The sequence below is a fragment of the Silurus aristotelis genome, assembly GCF_946808225.1.
Source record: "Silurus aristotelis genome assembly, chromosome: 28".
Lineage (NCBI taxonomy): Eukaryota > Metazoa > Chordata > Actinopteri > Siluriformes > Siluridae > Silurus > Silurus aristotelis.
The window spans coordinates 15,599,550-15,617,871 of record NC_139601.1 but is presented as its reverse complement, the minus strand read 5'-3'; the positions used below and the strand labels follow the sequence as shown (position 1 = coordinate 15,617,871).

Genomic DNA, 18,322 nt, shown 5'->3' with positions numbered 1-18,322 from the left:
ATCTCGATTGGGTTCAGGTCCGGTGACTGTGGAGGCCAGGTCATCTGGCGCAGCACCCCATCACTCTCCTTCTTGGTCAAATAGCCCTTGATGCCTTCAGTGTGACTCTACAATTTTCATAGTCATAAAAATAAAGAAAACTCTTTGAATGAGAAGGTGTGTCCAAACTTTTGGTCTGTACTGTATACTGTATAGAGCAGCTGGCTAGTGCTTCTGTTCTTTTATATAGTGACCTGTAAACCTTCAGGCAACATGTTTGCATGAAATGTTCAGCACCTCGACAGTAACGTGTAGCGTTGCCTAGAATCTAAGCAGTTGCAGTTAGTTGTACTTCATGTGTTATTGATTACCTTTTCGATTAGTTTGGTCAATGGTATAGATTTAACGAAGTAATGTGTGTATATTAACTGCTCTAAAGCCAGTTCTGTTATAAATGAATGTAAAAGTTGAGAATGGCAGTGGTGAACGCCAACAAAGTAAATGTAACTCGTTACTGTACCTAACTCGGTTTTTCGCATATTTGTACTTAACTAAAGTATTTAAATTTTTGGCGACACTTACTTTAACTTCACTACATTTTAAAGACAAATGTCTTATTTTTAAATCAACTTGAGAAATCAGTCATTTTTATACGAGTGGTTAAAACCCGGTCAAACACGCAGCAAGCCACGAATCAGGGCAAAGCTGTTTTAAACTCGTTCTGCTTGAAATCAACATACAGTTCAGCATCAGTTCAACAGGAAGCAAAACATTTTGAGAGGAATAGACGATGGAAGAATATCCTGACTCGAACTCGTCCATAACACCCGTGGCCTCATTTTCTGAAGTTTTCACATCAACTGAGTTTATTAAACAAAGAGTCTTGCGGCGGAAATGACAATAGGAACATTATAGCCATAATAAATCATAGCACTTTGGCTACTTAAGTGCATTTAAAGGCAAGTACTTTTGTACTCCTACTCAAGTGAACATTTAAAGGGACACTTTTACTGAAGTAAATGTTTTACCGAGTGTATCTCTACTTTAAATCAAGTTGTGTACTTCATGCAAACAGCGATTACTTTGGTCAACGGTATAGATTTTAACCAAGAACCGTGTCTGTGTATTAACTGAGCTAAAGACAATTCTGTTATAAATTAATGTTAAAGTAGAGAATAGGAACTTTACCTCAATAACTTGTTTTATGGGTTTTTTTCTGACTGGAGGCGGAAATGTACGACTTGTCAGGAGACCAAATTATTAGGGGAAATTATTTATAAATAAGTTTGTAATACTGTTCCAGTTCTATATCATGACCAGAATATACTGTAGGATCAAATATGTGGTCTTTTAAAAACATGCCATATGCAGGTATATACACAGAACTGCACATGCTGGACATGACTGTGTAGTTCATTTGTGTGGCATAAGCAGCACTATCTAACAAGGGTAAATGGACAGCAATGTGCACTAAATGCTAATGTACCAGACGCTTGCATCGATTACCTTCAAAATCCACAAGCATTCAAGAAAGTCAAAATTTTTTGTTCCAGATTATTATTTTTTTTAATTATAAAAAAAAAAAAAAAAAAGGTTTCTCAGGGGTTTTGCTCTACATACTACTTTGACCTACTAACATCATGAGTGGATATAGCCTGGTTAATTCAATGTAGCCTAATTGGTGTTTATTTTTAAAACTTGTTCTCACTCAGAAATCTTTTAGCATAAGCAGCTAAAGGGTAACGGTACAGACCGAGCGTCTCCAAATGGATTTAGAAACTGGCCAACTGCCATGAACTCCCAATGACAATGCAAGGATACGCTGTGAAGTCTTCACAGGAATGGAGCTCAGAGTAAGTTGGGGAAGCACTGCTCATAGACTGAGCACATTTAAAGCAGACCTTTTGTTCTAGACCGGCTTTATACTTCGTTTTATTTTTATAGAACGTGGGATGAGAGTGCTGATTTTTCTTTATGCTTTGGATCCATTTTTGGATGTTGTTTGGCACTAGGTGGTCTGGTTCTTCACTTTGAAATGATGTCACCAATAACCACTTTATAGCACACCACCGCTGAATGCTTGGTCATAAAGTTTTTTTTTTTTGTCTGCAACAGTGCAGCTCTGTAGTCTAGGCTGTTGTATGAAGGACGTTCCATTTAAATCCTATTTGGATTGGATTAGTTAATCAGGAGGACATCTGCAGTCAATTTGTTTACAATTTGTTTATCTCCTCATATCCTGGCAACGAGTAAAATTACCATAGGGGAAAAGTTTCTAGAAGGTTTCAACCTATGAAACTACTTTCACTGTTTCAGAATGTGTGGAATATCTGGGGGAGGGTCATATGAAAATGTACCACGTGTAATTCTGATTTTTTTAAAGGTTTTGTAATTATCTATCTATCTATCTATCTATCTATCTATCTATCTATCTATCTATCTATCTATCTATCTATCTATCTATCTATCTATCTATCTATCTATCTATCTATCTATCTATCTATCTATCTATCTATCTATCTATCTATCTATCTATCTATCTATCTATCTATCTATCTATCTAAAGAGCTCTATAGCAGTCCACTCAAGATCTTTCTCTCCAAAGCATGTCAACCAGATCTTCATGGAGACTCACTTTGTGAACAGGGGCATTGCCATGCTGCCATCCAAAGACTAAAGACGTCCTGTACAATTGAGCGCCTCCAGCTTTGTGGTAACAGTTTGGAAAAGAACCACATATAGCAGGAAAGTTCAGGTGATCCAATACTTTTGGAAATAGTGTGTGTGTATATAATATTTATGTATGTATGTTATTCCCGATCGGTGTAGAATGCCAGTGATTGCTCAAACAGCATGTTTTCTTTAATTTTTTAGTGAAAACATGAGGTGAAAGAATTCTAAATAAGCTGTAAGAGGTGACATTGGTCACTGTTTAAACTGTGAGCAATGGCATCATCACGTCCACACCGCTTAAACTTTTGTCATAGGCCACGGATGGTGAAAGTGGACCTCTGTGAACTCTTTTACACTGGCCTGGTGTCTATGCCTCCACACCCCACCCTCCTTTTTATTTCTTCTTTTTTTTTCTTCTTACTGCCGGCTCCCTTGAGCATGACTCTTGGCATGACCATGGCTACTTATCCGTTAAGGCCAGGGGTGTGTGGAGAGCATTTCCCAGACCCCTCTGTTTTCCTTTCATGGGCAGGATAACCTTCGCAGGTCGGACTTTTTGGCTGCGAATCTCTGTACCGTCAAGTGTAGCTGTTGAAACGGTCACTTGATAGCGGCCGCGAACCCGCCGGCTTGTTGGCCACCACTATTGTTATTGTGCCTCTTTATTGCTGAGTCAGCATAAATCTGTTTGTACTCATGTGCTGATTTGTCTCAGGTTCACGACATGCGGTGTTTTGATGAGGGATTGGCAGAGACAAGGAAAGGTCGGGAAGTAAAAAAATTTAAATTAATAACGCATACGAATAGTGTACCTCCAACAGTTGAGGAAGATCCACATATAGATGAAAATTCAGGTGTCCCAATACTTGTACAATAAATGTGCATATGATGTATTCGGTGTTGCAAATAACTTTTATTTTATTATTTTAACGATTTTATTGATGTCAAATACAGAGTCGTCATTTACAAAGCTTTATAAGTCTTAAGTTTGTTTTATTTCCTTTATTACCAGTCTGTTTTCGAGAGTGCAATAATAATTATGTTTAATATTTATTATTATAATAATAGTAATGATAAAAATCTATGGAAACATGGAATCGAAAACTTTGTCAGCAGCAAAGACTTGCGGGTGGATCCCTCCATTTAACATGACCCTAGTGCCTAGAGCCTTGTTTAGACCAAATATTCCTCCAACAATGAACGAATGTTTAAAGGCAGCAGTGTTGCATGATGTAATGTCTTCCATGTTTGCATACCTGCTCAATCCTCTGCTCTTTCAGCCCCCCCCCCCCCCCATCCAAAATCTGGCATGCATTTAATTTTAAACAAACTAGGATTCCCTTGTTTTTATTCTCGTCTGGATTTACAACATCCAGCTATTTCATCTGATCTATCAAATAGAAATAGTTTTGCATGAACTCATTAAGCGTCTACTCTACATGTCTACAGGAATGCATGATTGCCTTTTGGAGCAAGAATGCGTTTTGGAAATTGGTGGATCAGCTCCCTTAAATCTTCCTGACAGTTAGGATTTAAGCGAGGGACGTGGTGAACGTCAGCGCTGATGGATCCTATGTTGTTTTCCACTCGTTAAACGTGTCTTGAGGGGTTGTGTTTGTTTAGAAGTCGGACGTGGACGCTGCCTCGTACGGTAATGGCTGATGGATGTGAAATGGATTTAGTGTAAACACCTGACAGATTTCCGTCCTCTGCAAGCGCTCTCTTCCTAAGCTTAAATTACATTTTATTTAGTTTATCATTTTTCTTTTTTTTTTTTTCCTTCTTTATATTGGTGATACAAATGCTAGTGGTGCTGTGTCACAACTGAAGGGTCAATCGTTTGAGTTTTGTGCATTCTTCTAGTGTCTCCATGGGCATTTTCTTCTGCTTTTCCCAGAAGAATAAACCTACATGCTTATGTATGAATGAGTGTAGGCATGGAATTCCCACCTCCACCATGCCTCTCGGGTTATGCCACCCACTTATGTGAATGGAAGTTGGTTTATTGGGATTTGTATCGTTTCATTTACATATATGACGTTGCAAAGGATTAATAGTGACACATAAGTATTCACCCCGCAAGCTGAAACCTTGGTAAAAAAACACACTTGTGCTGAAAGTCTTCCATGAAATGTCTCTATCAGCCTTCCACATCTGGATCATGATATTTTGTTCTATTCCAGGGGTCACCAACTTTTTTGAAACCGAGAGCTACTTCTTGGGTACCGATTAATGTGAAGGGCTACCAGTTTTATACACACAGTTTTTAGTTTGATCTAAAATAAAAATTTTTCTCAATTTACCGTTTATTATTATTAATAATTAATGTTATTGATTTATGTGAAGACACTGATCAAGTTAATGATTTCTCATAATAATTATCAACAATTATTTAACAAAGTAGAAAACAGCTATTTTTTTTTTTTTAGAAAAGGCTACTCGTTGGTGACCCCTGGTCTACAACTTTTCACCAGACTATTCGAAGACTTTGACTTGGTATGTTTTAGCAGGATGAACCTCCACCCTTAAGACCAGTTGCCTTCCTTTATGCAGATATAAGGAATCAATAAGTCTCGGCCTCCCATGGCCCTGTTCCTTCCTTGGAGCACTTTTGATAGATACTGACCACTGCAGACCGGGAACATCCTACAAGAGCTGCAGTTTTGGATATGCTCTGACCCAGTCGTCTAGACGTCACATTTTGTCGCTTAAATCCTTACTCTTGCCCATTTTTCCTGCTTCAAACACATCAACTTTAAAAACAAAATGTTCTCTTGCTGCCTAATATATCCCATTTGCTAACATGTGCCATGATGAAGAGATAATTAGTGTTATTCACTTCACCGCTCATAATGTTATATTGTTATGCTTGATCAGTATATATGCTAATGCTGGCACCAGGTGTAGGCAAATAGTGTACTGTGAAATGAGGTGACGCCATGTTATCATTTTATCAAGATCTTTGGTGGGGTGTTTTATCTTGGCAATGTTGTATATCTACTGAAAAAAGGAAAACTGTTGCCACTTCCACTTTTACCATAACAGCATTTGGGATAAGTAGAATATTTGTACTTAATAGAACAAATGTTTGTTTTTGTATTTTTTTATTTTATACCCATCAGCATTTTTTGACCATGTTTATTAAATGGCTGAAAGTGTTTGCCAAAGGAAAAACTACTGATCTCCCAATCTGACTGATTGTTGCTCCCTTTGATAGCACCCCCAATTTGCAATTCATCCCTTGACCGTCAGGACTATGTTTAGCTCTATAATGCTGCATAGCTGGTAATCAGAGAGGAGCTCCAAAGTGGCTGATGGGCTCTAATCTAACATCCCTGCCTGCAAACAGAACGGTCACCAAAAGGAAAGAGGCTTTGAAGAGCTCATCCAAGTCCTACTTGTGTCTGTCTCGCGACTTCATTCAGTCTGAGCCCCGGCTTTGCTTTTTCCCCTCCCTTTTGTCTTAACCACTCCCTCTGTTATTCCGTTCGAGCAGAAAGTGCAAGCGAAAAGAGCTCTCGGTTGCACTTTCACTGAGGACCGAGGAGTGGCCTGCACTTCACTGCAAGGCCCTTAACTGCATGTTGTAGAACCGAGATGGGGTTTTTGAGATAATTTAACACCGGTGTTACAGGATCCCTCCTGAAAGGCGACTTGCACTCTCGGCCTCGCTCGCAGCGAGCATTAAATTACTCTCCTTATTCCTTAGACGAGAAGCAAGTAGCCAGTGTTGGCAAGCCACGCTGGACCAGGGAGTACAACGTCTCGCTGCATCCTCAGTGGAGGAACGAGAGCACAATGTTTGGGAAAACCCACAGCTGGATTTAACCACATACCCTGTAAGTGCTGAAACGAGTCAGAGGAAGCAGCTGCTGTTTTTCTAGTTAATGCCTTTATTTTTTTTTTTTCTTGATTTTACATATCTCCCTTTGCATGTGTGTGGACCCCCCCTCACCCCCCAACTCCAATTTTTTTTTATTGCTTTTTATCCCAATAGCGGATTTCTAATATTTATTTTTGGATTAGTTTTCCGATGGCGATCCCAACCTTTTATTCGACTTTTGATTTGAGCGTGGACTGAACCGTCTTTCGTGCATCACAGCTAATTAAACGTTTCTGTGCAGGTTCAAAGGGAGGTCTGCACTGTTTAGCGCTTCATTCTGCAAATAGCATGGGGTAACCCGAGCTGCTTGCAGTTCATGATCATCAGCCGTTGTCTGTGGTTTTGCTCATTTACATCTTTTTCTTACGAGATGCAAATGGATCTGATGCAGATGGCTCGACTATAATCTATCCTAATCCCTTTAAAACAGTAGGACACACAAGTCTTTAACTTCGGGTCCTCGATGACACTTTTCAGTTTCCGAATTAGTCTTTTAGCGTTGCAAAATTACAACTTACAGACTCCTCTTGAAAAGAATGAATATTTTCCTACTCAAGCTGACACTTTTATGGAACAAGAGAAGAAATGTTTGAATTCTATGGAATGCGGTGCCCCATACTCCTGGAAAACTTTTTCTTAGAAGCGTCCCTCTCGTCCTGGAGCTCAGTGAAGAACTCCTCCTGCTTTTTCCTTTCCCTCTCTCCCTCTCCCTTAGCTGATAGAAATAGCCACTAAGCCATGTGCTGTCACAGAGTTAGGTGATGTAAGTGTTAAATCCTATTTGCTGTGCACTGTCCACGTTAAATCACTTTGGAAACTCTTAAGACGCAAAGCAGAGATTAATGTCGTTTGTGTCCAGCTTCCTCTCTGACTAGTCATTACTGGTGGGTCATTTCTGAGACCTCTGATGATGTTCTGCAAGGCCTGTAGCATGCTAAGGATGTCATTCGAAAACATGGTTTATAGAATGTGACCGGGAGTTAAAAGAAAGTTTGATTATTATGTCCGACATTAAAAAGATAAATGAATTAAGCCTCGTAATGAATGTATTTTTGTTTGCCAACGTACACGTGAGGCAACATACAATTCTGGCATGAAGCTGATCAAGGAGATTGCAGTGAAGTAGAAAAGAACGTCATGAATAAACAATGTGTTGCAGCAAGTGAACTAATAAATTAAAGCTACGTGGGGTATTTCTGTAGATTTTGTATGGTTGCTTGGAAGTTGGAAGAACAGCCAGACATTCCATAATATTCATGCTTGTTTGCAAAATCTGCCCTAATATGAAACAATGACTTTCTCTGGTGTTACTTTAAAAAGTCATAGGTATCTTAAATGTGTATGGGTTGTTGTGCCCAGATCCATGTAATATTCATAACAATGGAAGGCAGGCAGCGCTATTTGTCAAAGTTCATGTTGTCACTGTTTCCACCAGGCACACAAGCAGTGCCATACCCAAGGACTCGGTTACTCTTCTCACCCAGGTACCACATGAGCCGGGCACGACATCATGCTGAGCTAAAAATATCGCCGACAATCGAGTGGGCCCCAACACAGCCGCTCATTAATGACTCAAAATCCTTCTAAACCGTAAACACAACCCTGTCCTTCGGTGGTGTATAAAACGGTCTCCAGTTTGCCGTGAGAACAAACTCTAGTAAGGTTTTGAACAGGAAGCACCACATTTAATTTTAAGCTATAGTATGCGGATGTTCAAGTGCTTGTCACACCTGATAATATTCAGAGAACTCAAAGTTTTGAGACCTGCTCTGTTCACAAGAAAGTACTGTGTTTATCCATGTTTACACACGTTCACCATTAAAATAGTCCCCTTGCACAACTTTTCTTTTTGAAACGTGTCAAACACTTTGTGACCGATCTTCGCAACGGTGTCAAAACGGGCGACCTTTGAGCCGGATCTTTATCTTCAGGAATAATGCGAAGAGATCATGTTGTGAGAAGCTCACGTGTGAGGAGAGCTCGGTGACAGGGTGCACACATGGTCAGAATAGCAGGCATGGTCATAATAGCACCAGTTACACAGGCACACTGACTTATGACTATGAAGGTGCTCCTTGTGACTGTGCGTGCAGTCTTGTGCTGCCACTTGTTGACGTGTTAGAAAACTAACCTCAAAACCTCTGGGTACCACCTCGTATATTCAGGGATATGAGAAACAATTAAGCATTGTAGACCAGGAGGTATTCAGTACTCGCTTGACATTTTTTTTCTTAGATGCCGTTCAGCAGAACCCATGTTTTGACCCTGACTAAACCCATTTTTTTTGTTTTGTTTGAAGTGTATGAAGGGGGGAAAAAGGGGGGGGGCGATGTGTAGTTCCTTATGCACATCTAAAGTTCTGGCAACATGTTTTTGTTTTTATGGCAAGCCCGATACGCTGTTGTGCCAGATGTTTTAAAGGAAAAGCGTGGCATGCTTGTGAAGTCACTTTAGGGCAAAGGACGTCAGTTCTCCTCATATACACTTAAACATGGTCCAGTGTACTTCTGAATATCCCTTCCTGTGCATACATGGTGTGCTTGAAGGATTTTATGCTCTAATGACGGTAGTCCCTCAAACCAAAATCACATGTGGCCATGTTTCTATTTTAGTCCTGATCACTCGCCAGGTCCCTTGTGTTTACGAACTGTGTGAACAACCCGTGGCCGGAGCTTGACTGAAAGCTTCATGCATTAAAAAAAAAAAACAGGACGTTTCACCTTCACAAACATTTTTCTGGGTCACTTGATGGAGCAGTATTTCATTAAAATGCTAAAAAAGTCAAATCACCACCGATCAGGTTCCTTATTTGAGAACATTTCAAATCATTTCAAAGCCGTGCTAGCGACTACAATCTACACCATCGTTGGATAATCAGGTTTGGTATTTAGTAAGGATTATTAATTGGAAAGATAGTCACCGCTTGGTAATGCGGGTGACATCTATACATTTAATCCTCCCACTATTTCCATTCCTGTACGCCGTTGTCCTCTTCCCTCGGTAGATTGTGATGCAAGGACAATGAGTCATACACGAGTGGGTGCTGCCTGAACAAACGGCAGCGGCTCATTTTCTTCCCTTCGCGCACCGCTCATTGCTCTCTAGATTGTCTGTGCATATTTTCCTCCCTGCGAATGGAGGCGTGATCGCTGTTAAAGGTGCAAAAGTAGATTTTTCTTTAATGATTTCTTACAGGCGCAAAAAAAAAAATACGCCTGGAAAAGTATCACAGACCCCAACCAGTGTCCAACCGAACAACGATGAATCTGGAATGACTGACATTTGCACAGATGTTTTAAACATACTTATATTAACTGGCCATCTACACGAAGTTCTACCTCCTTTCCACCATTTCTCTTTCATAATCTCTCGACGCGACTTGAAAGATTTTTAGTCGAGGCAAATGTAATATCATTTACGAGGCTACAAACGGAGACTTGGACCTGTTTGATCTTAAATATATTCTTATCGCCCATGTTTGCAAGGGCAATCTGAACTGAACTAAATTTCACGTTTATGGTGTGGGAAATTGTCCAACCGTTTGGCCTATAAAGGTAAAAAGACTCTCTTGGCCATTGCATATTCTGTAGTGTGTGGCTGGAATGGGCAGAAAGATCAAGGGGTAAAAGAGCCCTCACTGCTGAAACGGAAGCTGGTGGAGACAACTCATTGTGTGTTTCAGACTGGATAAAGTGTGTTGTTCCATATTGGGTGGGTTAGGGTTAATGGATTGATTTTGAGTTGGGCTTGTAGGAGGAATTGCATTGGGTCCAGCAAGGACTACACCGACCAGGCCTAACTTTAGCCTTCGCTCTCCACATGCATCAATGTGCCTTAGCAGCCAATGACCATGTCATCGGTTCACCACTGTTCCTTCCTTGGACCACTTTTGATAGACCCTGACCACTGCAGACGAGAAACATCCCACAAGAGCTGCAGTTTTGGAGACCCAGTCGTTTAGACATCCCAATTTGGCCCTCGTCAAACTCGCTCAAATCCTTACTCTTGCCCATTTTTCCTGCTTCTAACACTTCAACTTTGAGGACAAAATATTGCTGACTAATAATATCTCACCCACTAACAGGTGCCATGATGCAGATATAGTCAGTGTTATTCACTTCACTGCTCATAATGTTATACCTGGTCGATGTATATGGAAGCGTTTTGGTACTTCATCTGCTAAACTGCGTGACTAGTATTAATGAATGCACCAGTACACACCTTTTAGTTTGTGCCACGCGATAGCCACAGCTTTCATCTACTCCAAGGTTCGCAGTTAGTTGATACGGACTTCGCCGGCTCCCCGTAGAGCAGCGACGCGTACGATTCACCACATGTACTTATGATGAAGATATCCCAGATGGGAGTGGTGATAGATATGAGTCTTGAGTGGTGGTGGTGGGGGGGGGCTCTCTTCTTGCGCTAATCAATCACTGGAGTGTCCAACAGGTCGATCTTGAAGAAGGAGTGTGTAACCCTAAACCCTCCAGCTAAGCAAGATGAAGTTCAAACTCTTTTTCAAAGCAGGATGTAGTAAAAAGCTGAATGTGAGAGAGCAGAATTAACTTTTTCTGCCAAGAGTTCATGCTAAATATTTATAGTAGGCTTTTTCTTTTTCTTTTATATGAGCACCATTTTTCCAGCAATCTACAAAAGGAGATGTATTTAGGTCAAGTTTGGAGTATATACCCAGGGGCGTCTGTTCCGGTGTGTCAAATCCCATCTGCTCTCTTAGCCTCATTGAAAATGTGTTTTATTTTTTTCAAGATTTTTAGGATTTTTTGTTTCATTCAGCATGAGTAAATATGGACCTAGATCTACGAGCATGATGTTTGGAAAGCAGACCTGAATGAGAGTTGATGCCATGTGTGTCTGTAAGGCTTGAGTAATTAACAGGGACACACTGTTGCCCAATTTCACTTGGCTCTGGCATCACAGGGCATTGTTCTACACGTGTACGAGTCCTTGCCTGTTGTAATGCATTTCAGCGATTCTAATTAGGACCTAATTAATACGAGTGCGTGGGTTATGCACACGAAGAACCGAGTCCCGAATTCAACACAATGGGCGCTTTTTTGTGTGTTTCTCATTGTGGTCTAAACGAATGCTTTTAAGTCTATCGGATAATGGATTTTATTGAATTTTACGTTGTGTGTGCTTTTAATGAACATTGTTTATTTTCTTTTTTCTTTTTTTGGTTCGTTGAATTATCCTGCTCCTGAATAACATTTGCATTTCCCTTTCAGTCCCAATACAAAGTCTTTCGGGGGGGAATGATGAAGGATACGCTCTTGGGAAGATTGTTTGCTAGTGATTAAGAGTATCAATACTTGCTATTGATTCCCAATCAGAGTGATTGATACACTACCAATTTTTACTAACCTTTTTATGCTTAGTGTAGTGTGTTTACAGAATAGTATCCGATTCCGATTTATTCTCAGATCATTCACTTTCTGTATTGTGCCATTCCTGTTTCAGGTTAAACCACTTTCATGAGAATATAATGTACATTGGGCTTGACCAATATACTGAAAGCTTCTGTGAGGTATCCGTTGAGCAAATTTAATCTCGTGAGCTGCATGATTATATTGCTGGAATTTTTTCCAGTTAAACACAATTCATCATCTGCAAAAGATATTTTGAAAGTTTTGGCTTCATTTTCACTTTGTTATTCACCAATGATGGAAACATAAATAGTCTAGAGCCTCACTGCCTTTTTCTTTCTTGCCAAGTTTTTATTTAAATAAAATTCACATTTTTTAAACCTAAAATATGATAAATATAGAGCAATTTTGGAGTGTAATCTGAGTAGCGTTTATGTATATATTTACATAAACTCTACAGGGGTGTTCTAAAAAGAAGGTTCACCAAGTTGATTTCCAATTTCACTTCACATTTAGTTCCGTTAGTACTAGCAGTAATCCTTACCTTCTGTTATTACAAAAATGTTTTTTTTTTTCCCCCCATGCGGACTCTAAATGGTAGCGCATAGAAGAAAAAAAGGTAGCCATTACATTGAGTTCTCTATCAGCAAGGGAAAAAATAAAGCAGGATTGATGTATTAACTGATGACTTCAATTATATTTGGTCTGGACTGTTGTGAAAGTTTAATTTCTTGTCTTTTGTTTGATCGAACTTTACAATTTGACGTTTTTCAAAACTGTTCTCTTTCTCTGCTCCCGCTCGCTATTACCAATCCGGCCATAACATGAGCATATATTCGAAAGCACAGCATTGGTTTGTGCTTATGAATGTTTTCAATTTTTGTTTCAGCAGTAGAAAACGGCATGATCGGAATGAGCAGCGTGTATCCGACTTATGACCTTGGCCTCGTTTTGTACATGACGACCATTTGTTGGCATTTTCCATAAGCTCATCCATACCACAATGTGAACGCTTTTTTCAGAGGTGTCCACTTTGGAAGGAGGAGGTAGAGAAATTCTGTCTATGTGAATGGAAAGCTGAAACGATCATTAAAAACTCATCCAAACTTTAGAAAGTCTCTAATAATTGGCGCACATCGAAAGTCGCAGGATTTCATTTCATTTCATTTTATTTATTTGACAGGGACAATGCAACATACATAGTGTCAAAGCAAGCTTGTCACTGAAATGCTACATAAAAAGTTTATAGCAAATGCTAATTTTCAACTCGTGTCCCTGGTTGGGCTCTAAACACAGTACAATTTACATACTAAAGTACTTCAATTTAAACAAATAACATGATATGGACAATTCCTGTCCCTAGTCATACACAATAAAATTTACCCATGAGATTTACCCATAAAGTTTACATACACACACATATCATATACAACTCTTACCTACTAGTTAAAAATGAGTGCACCTATGGTTTGTCTTTAACCAGTTTTTTAGCCTGGAAGTAAACACATTAAACTCCAGTATAGTCTTAATGTCAGATGGTAATGAGTTCCAGAGTTTGGAGCTCTTCACAGAGAAGGTAGTTTGACCAAAACTGGTCCTACAGTATGGGATTTTACGGTCATGATTTGTAAAACTCCTAGTGACTCGAATGCTGCTCTGTCTCTCAATAAATGAACTTAATGGCTCAGGTACTAAATGATAAATGCACTTGTAAATTAATTTAAGAAAGCAAAAATTGCTAAAACTCTCAAAATTCATTAAATTATATTTCTTAAAAATGGTACAGTGATGGTGTCGAATTGGTTTCTTGTCCATAATTTTTATTGCTCTGTTGTATACAGAACATATGCATTTGGTTGCAGTAGGAGTGGCTTGAGCCCATGCTGTCATGCAGTACGATATATGAGAAAAGATCATAGCATGCATGTACAGCAGGGCTGCCTGGTGCGGTATAAAACTTCTAATTAATTTAAAACAAATGAGATTACTTTGTATTGTTTTTAAAATGTTAATATGTGCTTATCAAATTTTAGTTGAGGATCTAAAACCAATCCTAGATATTTGAATTCTGTAACTGGATTAATTTCTGTATTTTGTATATTAATATTAAATCTTTTTAAGTTTTTTAATGGAAAAGCACAGAAACTGTTTTTGTGAGATTTAAAACTAGTTGATTTTGGATGAGCCATTGTTGGATGTCAAACATACTAGTAGACAATACAGCTGCAGCCTGCTCAGGTGACTTAGCGGGTGCATAAATAACTGCATCATCCGCATAAAGCTGACATCTGGCATCAGAGCAGTGCAGGGGCAAGTCATTTATAAAAAGACTAAACAGCATGGGGCCAAGTATAGTACCCTGCGGAATGCCCATTTTTATGTTTGAGAGTGTGGATATGTTTTGATCAACTTTAACACACTGTACTCTAGACTCTAGAGGTAAGATGTAAACCACAACACTGCCTCATTTAAAAAATTTAACATTTTATATAAAAGCAAACTATGATTGACCTTATCAAATGCCTTTTTAAGGTCAATAAATACAGCCCCCACCACATTACCCTTGTCCAGGGACTTTTTAACTTTTTCTATTAAACAGCAGTTTGCTATTTCTGTTGAATAACCTGGTCTAAACCCAAACTGGTAAGGATGGAGTAGCTGTCTGGCTTCTAAATGGTCACTCAGTTGCACTACTACAACTTTTTCCATAATTTTTGATTAGACTGGTAAAATCGATATAGGGCGATAGTTACTCATTGAGTCTTGGCTACCGCTTTTGAACACAGGAATAATTATACCTTGTTTCCATGCACTGGGAAATGTACTGTTTCTGATAGAAAGATTAACAAGGTGGGTCAATGGTTTGACAAGGACATCCTTATACTTTTTAAGAAAACAACTGTTCATCCTAAAAATGTCATCAGACTTAGAATTTGGAAGTTTATTAATTATTTCTGCAACTTTTATATCCGACACCTCTTTAATATAAAAGGAATCTGTTAAGGTTGCTCTCAATGGATAATTGAGAGGATTGACAAGCTGGAATTCTTTTGTTAGTTCTTCAACAGATTATAAAAAATATGAATTAAATTCATCAGCCATAGTGGCACAATCGGTTATACGATTTCCATTAATGTTAAGTTCTGTAATCTTTTTATGTTTATTTGATTTATTAGTCAGATTATTTAAATGCCTCCAAAGTGAATTATTGTTGCCTTTTAGCACGATCAATTAAATGAGTGTAATATGTCACTTTTGCTTTTCGCAGCTCAGATACAACCTTGTTCCTAAAACTTCTGTCAGGAGATCGGTATTAAGTTTAGATCTTAAAGATGTTTTCAGAGCTAAATCTCGTTTTTTCATAAGGTTATGTATTTCATTATTTATCCAGGGCACCGTGAAATATTTTTGTTTGGGTTTTATTTGCTTTGTAAATTTTTCCATTAGATTTGTAATAGATGTGGTCATAAAATTACAACACTCCTCTACATCATCTAGTGTCATAATTAGTTCCCAGTTTATATTTTTAAGCTCTTTCAAATTGCATAATTCTACTTTTAGGAATAATAAACTGTATTTTTTCATGAACAGGTTTACCAAAGTCCTGCAGGCGCTTCTTCGTCAGTTTCCTAACAGTCAAAGTCATGTTGTGGTCCGAGAGTCCAGTAATCAAATTATAAATCTTCATTATTCGTTCAGGTCTATTTGTAAATGATAAATCAATGAGGGTCTTGGTGTGCCTTGTTATTCTTGTGGGTCCTACAATTATTTTTGATAGTTGTATTTTGTCATAAGTGCTTTAAGTTTATGTTTACAGTTTTTATCAGACCAGTTAATATTATAGTCACCATACCATACTGTCTCTCTATAAAAGTCCAGTTGTTTAACTATAACATTTAATCCATCATAAAACTTAACATTATGAGAAGGTGGATTATAGAGGACAGAGATATTAAAATTCATAGTAGGTGAAAGGATTACATTTAGGGCTAAACATTCCAGGGGGGTATTCAGTTCAATTAAGTGACATTTCAATTAGTCTTTGATGTATATTAATACTCCCCCGCCCTTGCCTGTTATTCTGTCCTTTCTAAAACACTGATACCCAGCAATGTCAATCATATTAGTTGGAATGTTACTATGAAGCCACGATTCTGTTAAACAGAGGTAATCCTGGACATTGAGAAGCATTGTGCTAAATAGAGACACTATGGCTTGTCTTGGCAAGTATTTTTCTGTGATGGCAATTGAGTGATGTTGAAGAATTACCGGTCAAAGTTTGCATTCTGGTCATTTCAATCTACAAGGGCATTCCTGGTAACATGGCTCTATGTCTCTTCAACATTCTGCATGGGGAAAGAAGAACCAGGCTGTGAGCCGTTTGAGAATAGAAAGTAATCGTCGCTTCTGTTACGGCTCTCCAGGCAATTTATTTTAACATTGAGCAGGTTCTTTTGTCATGGTTGGCATAGGCACTAGCAAATCTAACGATACAGGCAATGTAAGGACACTGTTGTGCCAAGCTAAAACAAAAATACCTGCTGTGCAACTGATCCGGATACATTTGAAAACGGCGTCCTCATTGGACAAACGCTCCACGCCCACACCTTCGTTTTTAATCGTTTCACAACACTTGTTTCTGAAAATTATTATGTCTCTATACTGGCAACGACTAAAAATTTCATTTTCAAAAGAGTTTTTAAAACCCGGACGTCTCTGTGCGGACGGAAGGCCAAAACGAAGAGACATATATGCGGTTTCAAACAAAACCCTATTCGTGAGGACATGGCAAAAAGTGTTTATTTTTTTATTTATTTTTTATTTTATTTTATTCATGGAGTTGGAGCCAAAAGATTGGCGCTAGACCGGATCTGCACAGCTGTGATTAGTTGTTACGTTGTGAGGCAGCAGTTGCCATCACAATACAGCGCCCTCAACTGTGCAGCTAAATACATTTCAGATGTTAAAGATAGCCTCCTACATCTTTAGGAAATTCTGCATATTTGAGTCTGGAAAAGTATGGAATTTTGAAATGGGAAAATGTGTAGTAACCCCGCATGTGTGCTTGCCACAAAGTGAGAAGCACAGGATGTTATTGGTGTGTTGTACAATTGCAATTTGTCAAGATCAAACCTGTTCTAGCATGGCAATGTCTTTGTGCACAAATCATGAAGACATTTTTTTAAAGGTTGGAGTGGAAAAAAAAAAATCAAGTCCAACACAGAGGCATGACCCCAACCCCACTGAACACCTTTTGGATGAACTAAAACACCGCTATATGCCACACCTTCTCCTGACATCACTGGACATATTTAGTAGCGTAGGACAAGCAGAGTTTGTGCCAGGCTGTAGTGTAACAAACCTCGATGTTGTAACTATAGCTACTTACCAGAGTTTTCATTTCACCACCTGCTGCGCCACACACGTGGGCCAAAGCACAATCTGTTTTCTAGTAGTTTTTACGAGATTGGAATAATTAGTGTGTGCACGGATGACCGAGGATCGTTTTATAATAAGGAACACACAGGTATGTGGAAACAGAAATGCTATCGCAAAGCCGTCATGTCTGCTTATAAATAACTCCCATATATTATTACTTTACATTAGCTACAATTATTTGGGTCACTTAGGTATTTTAGTTGAGGCACGTATAATCTGCACACCTCAATGTTTGTGAAACTAAAATATGGGTAAATTTCTTTCCTGGAAATGCTAAGCCTGATTTAAATCAGTTAGTAAACTGCCGTTTATTTTGCTAGTAATGTGCTGGGAATTTTGATTAGCCTGAAAGTCACCTTTCTCTTGTTACTGCTCTTCTGTTCAATCTAATACCAGCACTATGCCAATTAGATTGTGTTGCGCTGTATGACCTTGACGAGATTTGGTGTGTGTGTGTGTGTGTGTGTGTGTGTGTGTGTGTGTGTGTGTGTGTGTGTGTGTGTGTGTGTGTGTGTGTGTGTGGCAGTGTGTGGCAGTGTGTGGCAGTGTTGATGGGGAGTCTTTTGTAACTTTTACTCCATGGAGTTCTTCTGTACCTTTTTTTTTTTATTTTTTTTTATTTATTCCGGCTCTGATAGAATGTGAAATAAAGTAACCCTTCTTATGTGTAGAAGGACTACAGAATAGATTGAGATCTGAAGAAATTGGTGAGTTCGTTCAAAACTCATTAAGTGAGCGGAAATTTTGGCACCCCAATCCTGATGCCGAAACCCTTATTTTTAACAAAGACAACATGCGTGATGCGGCAAAGCATATATTGAGCAACCACATTGGTACAGGACTGCCACACTTGAAGTCAACCTCTTTGGTTTGGAGCCCAAATTTAATCATCTACTGCAGATAATAATAATATTTTTTTCTGCCATGATGCAGTTTCATAGATTTTATTGCATATAATTTGTTG

At 38.8% G+C, this 18,322-nt stretch overlaps 1 protein-coding gene across 5 annotated transcripts in view; it reads left to right on the top strand.

Annotated features, from left to right (window-relative positions):
* The window catches only part of ip6k1 (inositol hexakisphosphate kinase 1), a 37,659-nt gene that overhangs the window by 5,910 nt on the left and 13,427 nt on the right, over positions 1-18,322 (top strand). Inside the window, exon 1 of one of the 5 annotated variants that reach the window (XM_083533502.1) lies at positions 6,277-6,491. The exons of the other annotated variants lie outside the window; for them this stretch is intronic. The gene's annotated coding sequence lies outside the window, so the exon portion shown is untranslated. Of the gene's footprint in view, positions 1-6,276; positions 6,492-18,322 lie in introns of those variants that run through there. 5 annotated transcript variants of the gene reach the window in all.